Here is a 13,042-nt window from a genome sequence, read left to right on the forward strand (position 1 = left end):
TCTCCACGACTTCATACTCATAACATAAGTGCAACTTCTGCCAATTCTGGGCATGAGGCGGGTTTTATATTGCTTTGCCGAACACACATACACAACAGTTGATGCGGTTCACATGAAGAGAGAGCTGGTGTATGGTGATGTGATTCCTTCAAATCTAAGACACTAAAGTATGGGCACGCCCTAAACCAACACAAAGAGACCTTCTTAGCAAATAATATAATATGTGTATTAGGGAGGGTGAGATATAAGCAGCCGCGGGCCGTGGAGGGAGTTACGATGGGGCAGGGAGGCGGGGAGGGGGAGAAGCAGGGTGGAGCCCTCTCTACCTTGCCCCTCCCCCTCCCCGCCTCCCTGCCCCACCGTAACTCCCTCCACGGCCCGCGGCTGCTTATAAGTGTTGCTAACTCTTATTCATTTACAGCATGTTAACATACTGTCACCATTCGCTTTTTATGTACTAGTAACTATGCTGGTAATTTTGCTACTGATAATATGTGTACTTGTATTCTCCACCCTGCTTCTCCCCCTCCCCGCCTCCCTGCCTCACCGTAACTCCCTCCACGGCCCGCGGCTGCTTATAAGTGTTGCTAACTCTTATTCATTTACAGCATGTTAACATACTATCACCATTCACTTTTTATGTACTAGTAACTATGCTGGTAATTTTGCTACTGATAATATGTGTACTTTTATTATCTAAGGTACTACGCCTGAGAAGACGGCATTAGTAAATAAACATTTCAAATACACATCTGTTCTTCTTAACTCCATGTTCTGGTTTCTAAGAAATCTATAACGACCGACTGTTCATGAGTTCCACGTATCCTGAGGTACTATAAGTTCATATTCTGGATTGTCTAAACATTGAGAGTTTGTTATATCCAATGTGACACTGTACCTAGCTTGCTAAGGAGTTTTTGATTACTAACGTGAGTTTTGGGACACCCTAATTCGCCGAGGTTCCAATCCTCTGTCCACAGTTCTGTGTGACAACAGAAACCCTGCGACAGGGGCACCCCCGACCCTTGCTGGAGCTTCATCACACTTGCGATACAACTCCAGCAATGCATTCGCCGAGGTTCCAATCCTCTGTCCACAGTTCTGTGTGAGAACAGAAACCCTGCGACAGGGGCACCCCCGACCCTTGCTGGAGCTTCATCACACTTGCGATACAACTCCAGCAATGCGCCACCTTTACGGCACAGATACATCACGCATCTGTGCTGTTTTTGCCCCATGATGCGCCGCATTGTAAATGCAGCACACCATAGGTGACGGAACAGCGGCACAGAATGACTAACACATCCCTGGTGATGCGCCAGTCATCATAAATGTATCCCTATGCTTCTTATCTTGTTAGAGATGAACCGCCATATATATCATCAAAGTTTTTTGCATTTCCTAAATAGCGAACTTTAAGGAATAAATAGCGATTCTTTACCATTCCTAGTTTGCGATGAGCTATTTGCTAATTAGCCGAATGTAGCCCAATGAAGCCCAATGTAGCCCAATGTAGCCCAAAGATGGCCGCCAGACACACAAAAAAACAAATGTAGCCCAAATATCAGCCAGATGTAGCCCAACTATAGCCCAGTGACAGAATGACCAATCAGCTTCGCAAACCTCCGTTACGGGAAGCGGAGCGCTGTTACAGATATATATCTTTTTTTGAACGTTAATTTCTCAAAATCCACTGGAGCACATATATTGAGACCTAGCAAAGGCACATCGGGCTACCAGTCCCTAATATTTTGCCAAGTTTCGTGCAAATCCATTCAGCCGTTCAATTATTATTATTATTATTTTTTTTTGCCCCGCGGGGCCCTTTTAAAACCTCCACATCAAACCTAGGGGGTCAGCGAGGATCTACTATGCCCCCTTATAGTTATTTCCCCCTTTGTTTTGACCTCCTCTTGTCTCTCGATCCTACCGAGAGACAAGATGGCGGCCGCTACGGACTGTTTGGAATGTTGACAGACGCCGGAGAACCAATCAGCTTCGCTTCACAAAGCTCCGTTGCGCGAAAAGTCCGCGAACCAGAGCGCTGCCCGGTCCGCTGTTACAGATATATATCTTTTTTTAAACGTTAATTTCTCAAAATCCACTGGAGCACATATATTGAGACCTACAAAAGGCACATCGGGCTACCAGTCCCTACAATTTTGCCAAGTTTCGTGCAAATCCATTCAGCCGTTCGGGCTAAAAGTGAGGCCAACCGCCCTATGGAAAACTCAATGTTAAAAACACGTTTTGGGACCCCCCTTTTTTCTCGGCCCCCACTGGACGAACCCCCCCCAAATTTTCAAGGGCTGCTCAGAAACAAAATGTGCCATTTTCCTGAAAATTTCAGCCAATTCCGTCCACAAACGCCAAAGTTATTAGACATAGAATTTTCAAAAAACCCATAGAGAAAAAATCCTAACTATATATACCTACTGGCGACCGCCAGTAGGTAATATATATATTACCTACTGGCGGTCGCCAGTAGGTATATATAGTTAGGATTTTTTCTCTATGGGATTTTTGAAAATTCTATGTCTAATAACTTTGGCGTTTGTGGACGGAATTGGCTGAAATTTTCAGGAAAATGGAACATTTTGTTTCTGAGCAGCCCCTGAAAATTTGGGGGGTTTCGTCAAGGGGGGGCCGAGAAAAAAGGGGGGTCCCAAAACGTGTTTTTAACATTGAGTTTTCCATAGGGCGGTTGGCCTCACTTTTAGCCCGAACGGCTGAATGGATTTGCACGAAACTTGGCAAAATTGTAGGGACTGGTAGCCCGATGTGCCTTTGCTAGGTCTCAATATATGTGCTTCAGTGGATTTTGAGAAATTAACGTTCAAAAAAAGATATATATCTCTAACAGCGGACCGGGCAGCGCTCCGGTTCGCGGACTTTTCGCGGTACGGAGCTTTGTGAAGCGAAGCTGATTGGTTCTCCGGCGTCTGTGAACATTCCAAACAGTCCGTAGCGGCCGCCATCTTGTCTCTCGGTAGGATCGAGAGACAAGAGGAGGCCAAAGCGAAGGGGCAAATGACCATAAGGGGGCATAGTAGATCCTCGCTGACCCCCTAGGTTTGATGTGGAGGTTTTAAAAGGGCCCCGCGGGGCAAAAAAAAAAAATAATAATAATAATCGAACGGCTGAATGGATTTGCACGAAACTTGGCAAAATATTAGGGACTGGTAGCCCGATGTGCCTTTGCTAGGTCTCAATATATGTGCTCCAGTGGATTTTGAGAAATTAACATTCAAAAAAAGATATATATCTGTAACAGCGCTCCGCTTCGCGTACTTTTCGCGTTACGGAGCTTTGCGAAGCTGATTGGTTCTCCGGCGTCTGTAAACATTCCAAACAGTCCGTAGCGGCCGCCATCTTGTCTCTCGGTAGGATCGAGAGACAAGAGGAGGCCAAAGCGAAGGGGCAAATGACCATAAGGGGGCATAGTAGATCCTTCCTGACCTCTTAGGTTTGATGTACCATTTTGCCAAGTTTGGTGTAATTCCGTTCAGCCATTCAGGCTGTAGACGTATCTAAATGTCCTATGGAAAATTGCATGGGGAAAACACATTTGAAAGTGTTGAAATTTAGAACCAATTAAAATGTTACTTTGGTTTTGTATTTGTGTGTGATGAAAGTTAATTGGTTATGTATATATCTCAAATGAGAGGAAACCACAGCCATTTTGTGATACTACTGTCTGAGGTACATTTGTGAGGAATTTTTGGTGGTGAATTTCTGGTGTTTGATTTACACAGTACTAACACTTCTCCTACTTTTAAAAAGGTGAGTTGTTAATTTGTAAGGGGAACTATGTTGTACACTTGAAGATAATTTGAAAAATGTTTTCTGTTATTTATTTGCAGTCCTTCTGTTATACTAAATACTTGATAAAGTTAGTTTTATATTATGTATTACTAAAAACGATAAATGAAAGTGATTATTTTTTTCTGCAATTTACAGCAAGCAATTTCAAAATAAAATGGCTCAGAATGAAGAGACCGTGGCAATTTCTTTTGAATTGTCCACTACATTGATTGAAATTGACAGCACCAATAATGAAATATTGTCACAAGGAGGAGATGACTTGAATGATTTTTTTGATCAATCTGTTGATGGCGAATTTATCGAATGTTTGGAGACCATAGAGTTACAAGAATCATCATTGCAGACTTTTAATGAGGAGATTCCAGATGAGATGATTGAAGAGGAAATTCCTGATGAGGACATGTTACTAGTTCTTTCAAATTTAGAAAATTCAGAAGAATAAATTTATATTTAGAAATCAAAAATTGTTTGAGACATTTTTCATTTTTATTTTTAATTTATGAGGTTGTAGCGAAGTGATTGTAGTATAAAATGAGACTTATAGTATAGAGTGCAACATTTTTATGTTACATGGTAAGTTTACTCATATTTACTTCCCTTCTCCCACTATATTATCTCCAATGTGTATTTGACATCTCTTCTTCATCTCCGGCCTCCTTTCTCTCACTGTGTGTCTCTGATGCATCTTATCGCTGCTATTTTGTGTAATTACAGAAGAGAGTAAAATAAAATAGTTCGGAACGTGAAAAGGGGGCAAAGTAGAGTACCCCTCACCCCCTAGGCCTTCTCAGGCGGTCCCAAAAGAATCAGTTTCTGCTTTCCTGAGAGATTATGGTATGAGTTCCATATACCACAATAACTTGCATTACAACATGCAAGATATATATCTCCTATTACCAACTTTTGGAGATATTCGCGCTAAGCGCCAATATCTCCAAAAACTAACACCTGCCCTGAGCAGTTCTTAGCCATGTTATCCAATGGGAGGTGGATAACATGGCTAAGAGCATTAGCTCGGTAATGCATGAATATCGCTGACTTTTTAGCGATATTCATGCATTGCGGCCGTTTTTTATCGCATTTGCGATAAACCTTGATAATAGCAAGGTTTATCTTCGATAATTTCTGACGATGCTTAGCGGTAAAAAATTTGTTGGTAAGCATCGTTAGCGATAAATATCGCTTAACTTTGGTAATATGCACCAACGTCTGTTAACGTTCGATTCGAAGGAAATGAGGAAGTGTTGAAAAACATTGTTTGCGCCATCTTGCCTTTTTTGAAATGCCACACTTTTGTCGTGCACGGCAGCCATTTTAGATGCCTTGACCAGACCCACTTTCTGCACGCTGTCGATTCGTAGCATGGCTCCCCACCCTCGCAAGCATCTTCCCCAGGCACTGGTCACCCCCGCTCTCTGTGTTATGCATGGGCAATAAACCTCCCCCCATCTGCGCTGCTCTTCCCTGAGAATCACACTATGTGCCCGCCCGACACCTCCCTTTCGCCCTATTCACTACCGCACCCTCTGACACTCCTCTTCCTCTGTGTCCGATTGTCCAGGCTATCAGCTAGTCCTGCAGATGTAGTTTATGGCCCCAGCTGTAAAGAATCACCCCTCTTCAAAGGAGTTATAGTAGATCAAGGCCCACACCCGATGAGATCCGTCACACCACACGTGTTCCTACTATCTGAAAACCATCCTGTATTGTGATTGGGGAGGGGACCGAGCCTGAAGCGGAAGATTCCAGGGATGACTCTTTGTACATCAAAGTTTTTACATTTATGTGTCACATTAAAAATATATAGCACTCCAACAAAGTAGTAGGATTATAAAACTTTAATAACTTATAAATATATACAACAAAACAAAAACAGTAAAAACATTTAAACAACGAAGAGACCGTGGCAATTTCTTTTGAATTATCCAATACATTTATTGAAATTGACAGCACCAATAATGAAATATTCTCACAAGGAGGAGATGACTTGAATGATTTTTTTGATCAATCTCTTGATGGCGAATTTATCGAATGTTTGGAGACCATAGAGTTACAAGAATCATCATTGCAGACTTTTCATGAGGAAATTCCTGATGAGGACATGTTACTAGTTCTTTCAAATTATGAAAATTCAGAAGATGTTGCCTGGGGGTGGGTCGTCAGTAGCAGTCTGTTGTGCGAATAGTTCCAAGGCAGCAGAACGCGCTGAAATCTAGATGGCACGAAGGTGATGTCTAGTAAGTTGCCGCCCAGCAAATAACGGCGTGGGGCGCCGCGGGGGTGAGTGAGTCCAGTAGGCACCACAGCTATTCTTACCGGCATTGCAGAATTACTGCTGTGGACAATGCCTGTGCTGTAGCAGGGTCACAGCAGAAACAAAAAGGATTCTGTTGAAGATGTTGTTGGTTTTCAATTTGAAAACAGTTCTGGTGTCAACTGCTATGCTAATGTAGTGGTTAATGTTTTGTTTTCTCTAGAAAATGTAAAAGAGGGGGAGGCAGTCCAAAGTTCTGGTAAAAGGGCAAAGGAAAGGATCGGTGGTTTGAACTATCAGTCAAAAAGGGGAGGGGGTGGAACAATTTTTCCTACCGGGTCACAGTGTGCTTTCACCGGAACTGAGGTTTGCAGGATTCTAGTAATTCAAAGTGAGGCTGGCGCCAGCATGGGAGCGCCGACGTCCCGCGGATACAGTTTCGTCACTCCACGGGCGATCATGGCAGTCATTCCCCATCGGGGGTGTCTGCGGGGGTCCGAGACTCCCGCGGCTCCTCTAGAATCTTCAAGGTCGTGGAGGACTACGGTGGTGGAGTCAACCAGTGACCGGGCCATTTCTTTATGCTGGGCCCGCTCTTGCCAGGTCGACTGCCATTTTGAGAGTTCGGTAGCTACTGGCGATCGCGGGGTCAAATGAGCGGACGGGCTGCACCCTGCCGGGCGAGACGTTGCAGCATCGCCACAGTGGAAGAACCCTTTTCCGGGCGCCTGGAGCGCTGAGGGTGCAGGTGGGAAGCCTCCACCTGGGGAGGCGGGAGAGGCCTGTTCGCACCGTCTCTCCCTCCAAGTGCACCCCACGGCGTCTCGCTTGAGATTTGTTATGGCCGGACCAGGCGATGAGGACGAGGGGGGGGGGGGGGTCGGAGGCATGTGCAAGACATCCCCCCCCCCCAGGGTTGTTGCAGCAATTATTCAAGAAAGAAGAAGTGTCCCGTCCGTCTTCGGGCCGGGCTTCCGGTGGATGTCGGCCGGACGCCCCTTGCTCTGGCCCCATGAACGGGTTCCTTGGTTTATCGGCTGCAGCCGGATCCCATCGGCCCCGGCCGTTGGTGGCCGGACCGGTAGAGAATGTGGCGGGACTACCTGAAACTGTCAAGGGCCACCGCGGGCGGACTGGGAGAGAGAGGGGAGGGTCGAGGACACGGACATTCCCCCCCCTGCAACTCTCCAGCGTTGTCAATCCCCCTGGCCGGGTCCCGCTGGCCTCGGCCTCTCCTCCGGCTACACCCTACGTGATGATCTCCGAGGCGTGGCAGCAGGACCCGCCTTATATGTGTTGCTTCCGGCTGGGCGTAGCCGAAAACCTGTTGCCCTTTGGAAGTTTCTAGAATGGGGCGGATGTCTGCTGACTTCTATCTTTCCCAGTTTGCCGTTATTTGGCCGTGGCAGGCGGTGGGACAGACACGTTTTGGGGCAGTGAGGGGCGATGTTTTCAGGTTTCTTATTACGGGCTTACTTCTAACGTTTCTTGTTTCTAGGACAATAATAGGTTTTATCATTACGTATTGTTATCGTTTCATTGTTTGTTATTTAATAAAAAGTTCATCAGTGGCCTACTGATTTTCGTTTTCCTATTCTTTTCTTTCCAGGTTGTTTCATGCTAAAGTTTCTGTTAACAGGATACAGTGATCATTTCGTTATTATTGCATATGTCCTTTTCACTAGGGGTGCTTTCTTGTTGGGCCAGATGACCTATCTCTAGTAAATGGTCCGGGTGAAACAGGTGCATCAATCAGTGGGGAGTAGATAGGCATGACAGATTACAACGGGGGAGAAAGGTCCGCATTACGTACCCTTTCACTACTTGCAAAGATTTTCCTACGTTTATTTGCAAACAGGGAATACCTCCAAAAAGAACTAATTCCCAAACAGTCAATGTTCGGACAATCAATCAATCAATGAGGAATGAAATAGGTACGACGTGTTAAAGGCTTGTGTTACCTACCCTTCACTATCTGCAAAGGGAGAGAGAATATTCCTATTCTTCCTCGTTTGCAGGCAGAGAAGATCCTTAAGAGAACCAACTTCGAACAATTCAATGCTCGATTCAAACAATCAACAAGGGGTACTGTGAACACAAATGAACGCCGCTTATGTACATACACATTGCTATTTTCAACAGGTTGTTCCTAATGTTTCTATTTTAGCGAGGTCAAAAAGAGATCCCATTAGTGGCCTACTGATTTTGCTCGATTCCTTTAGTTTTTTTACACGATTTTTCGCTATCTGCAAAGACTAAACAGAGTATTGCGACTCTGTGCTTGTTTGTAAATAGAGAATGAACCAAAGAGAACAATCAATCAAATGGAGAGAGAAGCAGGCACGACGGATTACAACGGGGGCAAAGGCCTGCGTTAACTACCCTTCACTATCTGCAAAGAGAGAGTACTCCTAATAGAAATGAGGGGTGGGGGGCAGCATTCAAAGCAGATCAGTGTGCATAAACACGAAAATGTTTTTACTTACCACGTACTTGACATTTGACAGCTTATGATATTTGCTATTAAAAAACCATTGAAATTCACTGAAAAAACCATAGGTTATAGACCATATATAGTTAGGAATTAGCATTTACAAAACCTTGAAAATTCACTGAAAAAACCATAGGTTATAGACCATATATAGTTAGGAATTAGCATTTACAAAACCTTGAAAATTCACTGAAAAAACCATAGGTTAGAGACCATATATAGTTAGCTGGACATTTTATTGACATAAAACCAATGAAATTCCATATATAGTTAGTTGCACTAACTATATATCGCGCACCCGCAATCCACTGCTGATGATGTCACATATTACATCATTCATGACATGGTCAGTGACATCACTGATGACATCACTGATGACATCTCAAATGACATCACTGATGACATCACGGATGGCATCTCATTTGACATCAATGACCACATCACTGATGATATCATTCATGTGACAATACAATGCATCTCCTCACATTTTAATATAACCTCTGTTTCACCCAGTCTTAAATACAGAGTATAATTTTTGAAACCATTGACACACCAATACTAGTTACTACATACGCACTCACTGATTCCTACGTCTACACACACCTTCACTCATTCACCCATACAATCATTCATACATACAATCACTCATCTTTACAACACTATCATATGCACTCATACACCTATACAGACACTCACAGTCTGCCACTCATCCATGGAGTTACTCACACACCTAGTCAGTCCTGTAAAGAATCAATGACACTTCCATTTTCTTGTCTATACAGTTAAACATAGAGCACCTTACATTTTCAAACATATACTAACACATACTTACCTTCTTATACAATCATTGATACAAGTACACATTGATCTGCACAGAGTCACACACCTCCCAGCCAGCCACACACACACTCAGTCTCCCATACAAATACTTGGGCAATCAATCAATAACCCATATAGTTACTCATATAGCTACTGATCAACACATGCAGCAGTTTACAGAACAACAGACATAATGATGCACAAATTAAGACAGTTTAGTCACTAACCCATGCACTCAGTGAGACACATTTAATCACTCACTCATACAGTCAGTCATGCACCTACTAAATCCTTCGTCCAGACACTTACACATCCACTCATTCTTCAATATGTAAGACATATTTAAACTTTACAGAAACAAAAAATCACTGGATGTTGTTATCAGTGATGTCATCAGTGATGTCATTTGAGATGTCATCAGTGATGTCACTGACCATGTCATGAATGATGTAATATGTGACATCATCAGCAGTGGATTGCGGGTGCGCGATATATAGTTAGTGCAACTAACTATATATGGAATTTCATTGGTTTTATGTCAATAAAATGTCCAGCTAACTATATATGGTCTCTAACCTATGGTTTTTTCAGTGAATTTTCAAGGTTTTGTAAATGCTAATTCCTAACTATATATGGTCTATAACCTATGGTTTTTTCAGTGAATATATATATATATATATATATATATATATATATATATATATATATATATATATTCCCACGTTATAGTTAGTTGGACTCACTATAACTTGCACGTCTGCAATGCACTGCTGATGACGTCACATATTACATCACTCATGACAGTGTTTTTAAAAAAAAATTGATCGGTTAACTGGCTTATTAAGTGTATCTTAGTGAATACATATATTAGCGAGTAATGTTTAAATATTTAAATATATGCATGAGTGATGTAATATGTGACGTCATCAGCAGTGCATTGCAGACGTGCAAGTTATAGTGAGTCCAACTAACTATAAAGTGGGAATTTCAATGGTTTTATGCGAGTAAAATTTCCAGCTAACTATAACTGGTGTGAAACCTATGTTTTTTTCAGTGAATTTCAAAGGTTTTTTAAATGCTAATTCCTAACTATAACTGGTGTGTAACCTATGGTTTTTTCAGTGAATATATATATATATAAAATTTCTATGGCAAAATGAAACCCCTCATTTTGTTCCTTTTCAAATTAAATGTATTAAGTGTTACCACTTTATTCCAATCAAGATGACTTCAGGTGTGCCATACTTTTGTCATAAGTAAGACTGTTAGCGCTGTAGTTGTTCTTTAGAACACTCTGGGACATTCTGTCATTGGGCTATAGTTGGGCTACATCTGGCTGATATTTGGGCTACATTTGTTTTTTTTTTGTCTCTGGTGGCCATCTTTGGGCTACATTGGGCTACATTGGGCTACATTTGGGCTCTAACATATATATAGCCCAATGTAGCCCAATATATATTTTTTCAAAGTTAATTTTCGTAAAAACCACTGGAGCATATATCTTGAGACATAGCAAAGGCACATCGGGGTACCAGTCCCTACAATTCTGCCAAGTTTGGTGGAAATCCATTCAGCCGTTCGGCTAAAAGTGAGTCCAACCGCCCTATGGAAATTAACATGGGGAAAACACGTTTTGGGACCCCCCTTTTACCTTGGCCCCCGCTTGACGGATCCCCCCAAACTTTCAGGGAAGGACCGGAGCGCAGCGAGGCAAAGTTAAGGAAAATTACAGGCAGATCCCTCATTCGGCGCCAAAGTTATTCCCAATAGAATGTTGCGGTTTTCCTTTGGAAAATGATCCTAACTATAACTACCTACTGGCGACCGCCAGTAGGTAATATATATATATATATATATATATATATATATATATATATATATATTACCTACTGGCGGTCGCCAGTAGGTATATATAGTTAGGATTTTTTCTCTATGGGTTTTTTGAAAATTCTATGTCTAATAACTTTGGCGTTTGTGGACGGAATTGGCTGAAATTTTCAGGAAAATGGCACATTTTGTTTCTGAGCAGCCCTTGAAAATTTGGGGGGGGTTCGTCCAGTGGGGGCCGAGAAAAAAGGGGGGTCCCAAAACGTGTTTTTAACATTGAGTTTTCCATAGGGCGGTTGGCCTCACTTTTAGCCCGAACGGCTGAATGGATTTGCACGAAACTTGGCAAAATTGTAGGGACTGGTAGCCCGATGTGCCTTTTGTAGGTCTCAATATATGTGCTCCAGTGGATTTTGAGAAATTAACGTTTAAAAAAAGATATATATCTGTAACAGCGGACCGGGCAGCGCTCTGGTTCGCGGACTTTTCGCGCAACGGAGCTTTGTGAAGCGAAGCTGATTGGTTCTCCGGCGTCTGTCAACATTCCAAACAGTCCGTAGCGGCCGCCATCTTGTCTCTCGGTAGGATCGAGAGACAAGAGGAGGCTGAAGCGAAGGGGCAAATGACCATAAGGGGGCATAGTACATTGTCGCTCACCCCCTAGGTTTGATGTGGAGGTTTTAAAAGGGCCCCGCGGGGCAAAAAAAAATAAAAATAATAATAATCGAACAGCTGAATGGATTGGCACGAAACTTGGCAAAATTGTAGGGACTGGTAGCCCGATGTGCCTTTGCTAGATCTCAATATATGTGCTCCAGTGGATTTTGAGAAATTAACGTTCAAAAAAAGGTATATATCTGTAACAGCGCACCGCTTCGCGTACTTTTCGCGTTACGGAGCTTTGCGAAGCGAAGCTGATTGGCTCTCCGGTGTCTGTAAACATTCCAAACAGTCCGTAGCGGCCGCCATCTTGTCTCTCGGTAGGATCGAACAGCTGAATGGATTTGCACGAAACTTGGCAAAATTGTAGGGACTGGTAGCCCGATGTGCCTTTGCTAGGTCTCAATATATGTGCTTCAGTGCATTTTGAGAAATTAACGTTCAGAAACAAGATATATATCTGTAACAGCGCTCCGCTTCGCGGAGATAAAATTATATGTGTATTACCTAGCTGTTGCTAACACCAGTTAGCGACGGCTAGTAGAAGATAGCGACCATCTTGGGCCCCACTTTGCATGTGAGTGATATTTATCACTAATGACATGCAAAGTGGGCATGCCAAGATGTTAGCGACTGGAAACAGTCGCTAACATCGCTATCTCCTATTATCAACTTTTGGAAATATTCGAGATAAGGGCGAATATCTCTAAAAGCTACCACCTGCCCTGAGCAGTTCTTAGCCATGTCATCCAATGGGAGGTGGATAACATGGCTAAGAGCATTAGCTCGGTAATGCATGAATATCGCTGAGTTTTCAGCGATATTAATGCATTGCGGTCGTTTTTTATCGTATTTCCGATAAACCTTGATAATAGCAAGGTTTATCTGCGATAATTTCTGACGGTAAAAAAATCGTTGCTAAGCATCGTTAGGGATAAATATCGCTTAACTTTGGTAATATGCCCCAACGTCTGTTAACGTTCGATTCGAAGGAAATCAGGAAGTGTTGAAAAACATTGTCTGCGCCATCTTGTCTTTTTTCAAATGCCACACTTTTGTCGTGCACGGCAGCCATTTTAGATGCCTTGACCAGACCCACTCTGTGCACGCTGTTGATCCTTAGCATGGCTCCCCACCCTCGCAAACATCTCCCCCAGGCAGTGGTC

This window comes from Lissotriton helveticus, chromosome 6 (assembly GCF_964261635.1).
Source record: "Lissotriton helveticus chromosome 6, aLisHel1.1, whole genome shotgun sequence".
Classification (NCBI taxonomy): domain Eukaryota; kingdom Metazoa; phylum Chordata; class Amphibia; order Caudata; family Salamandridae; genus Lissotriton; species Lissotriton helveticus.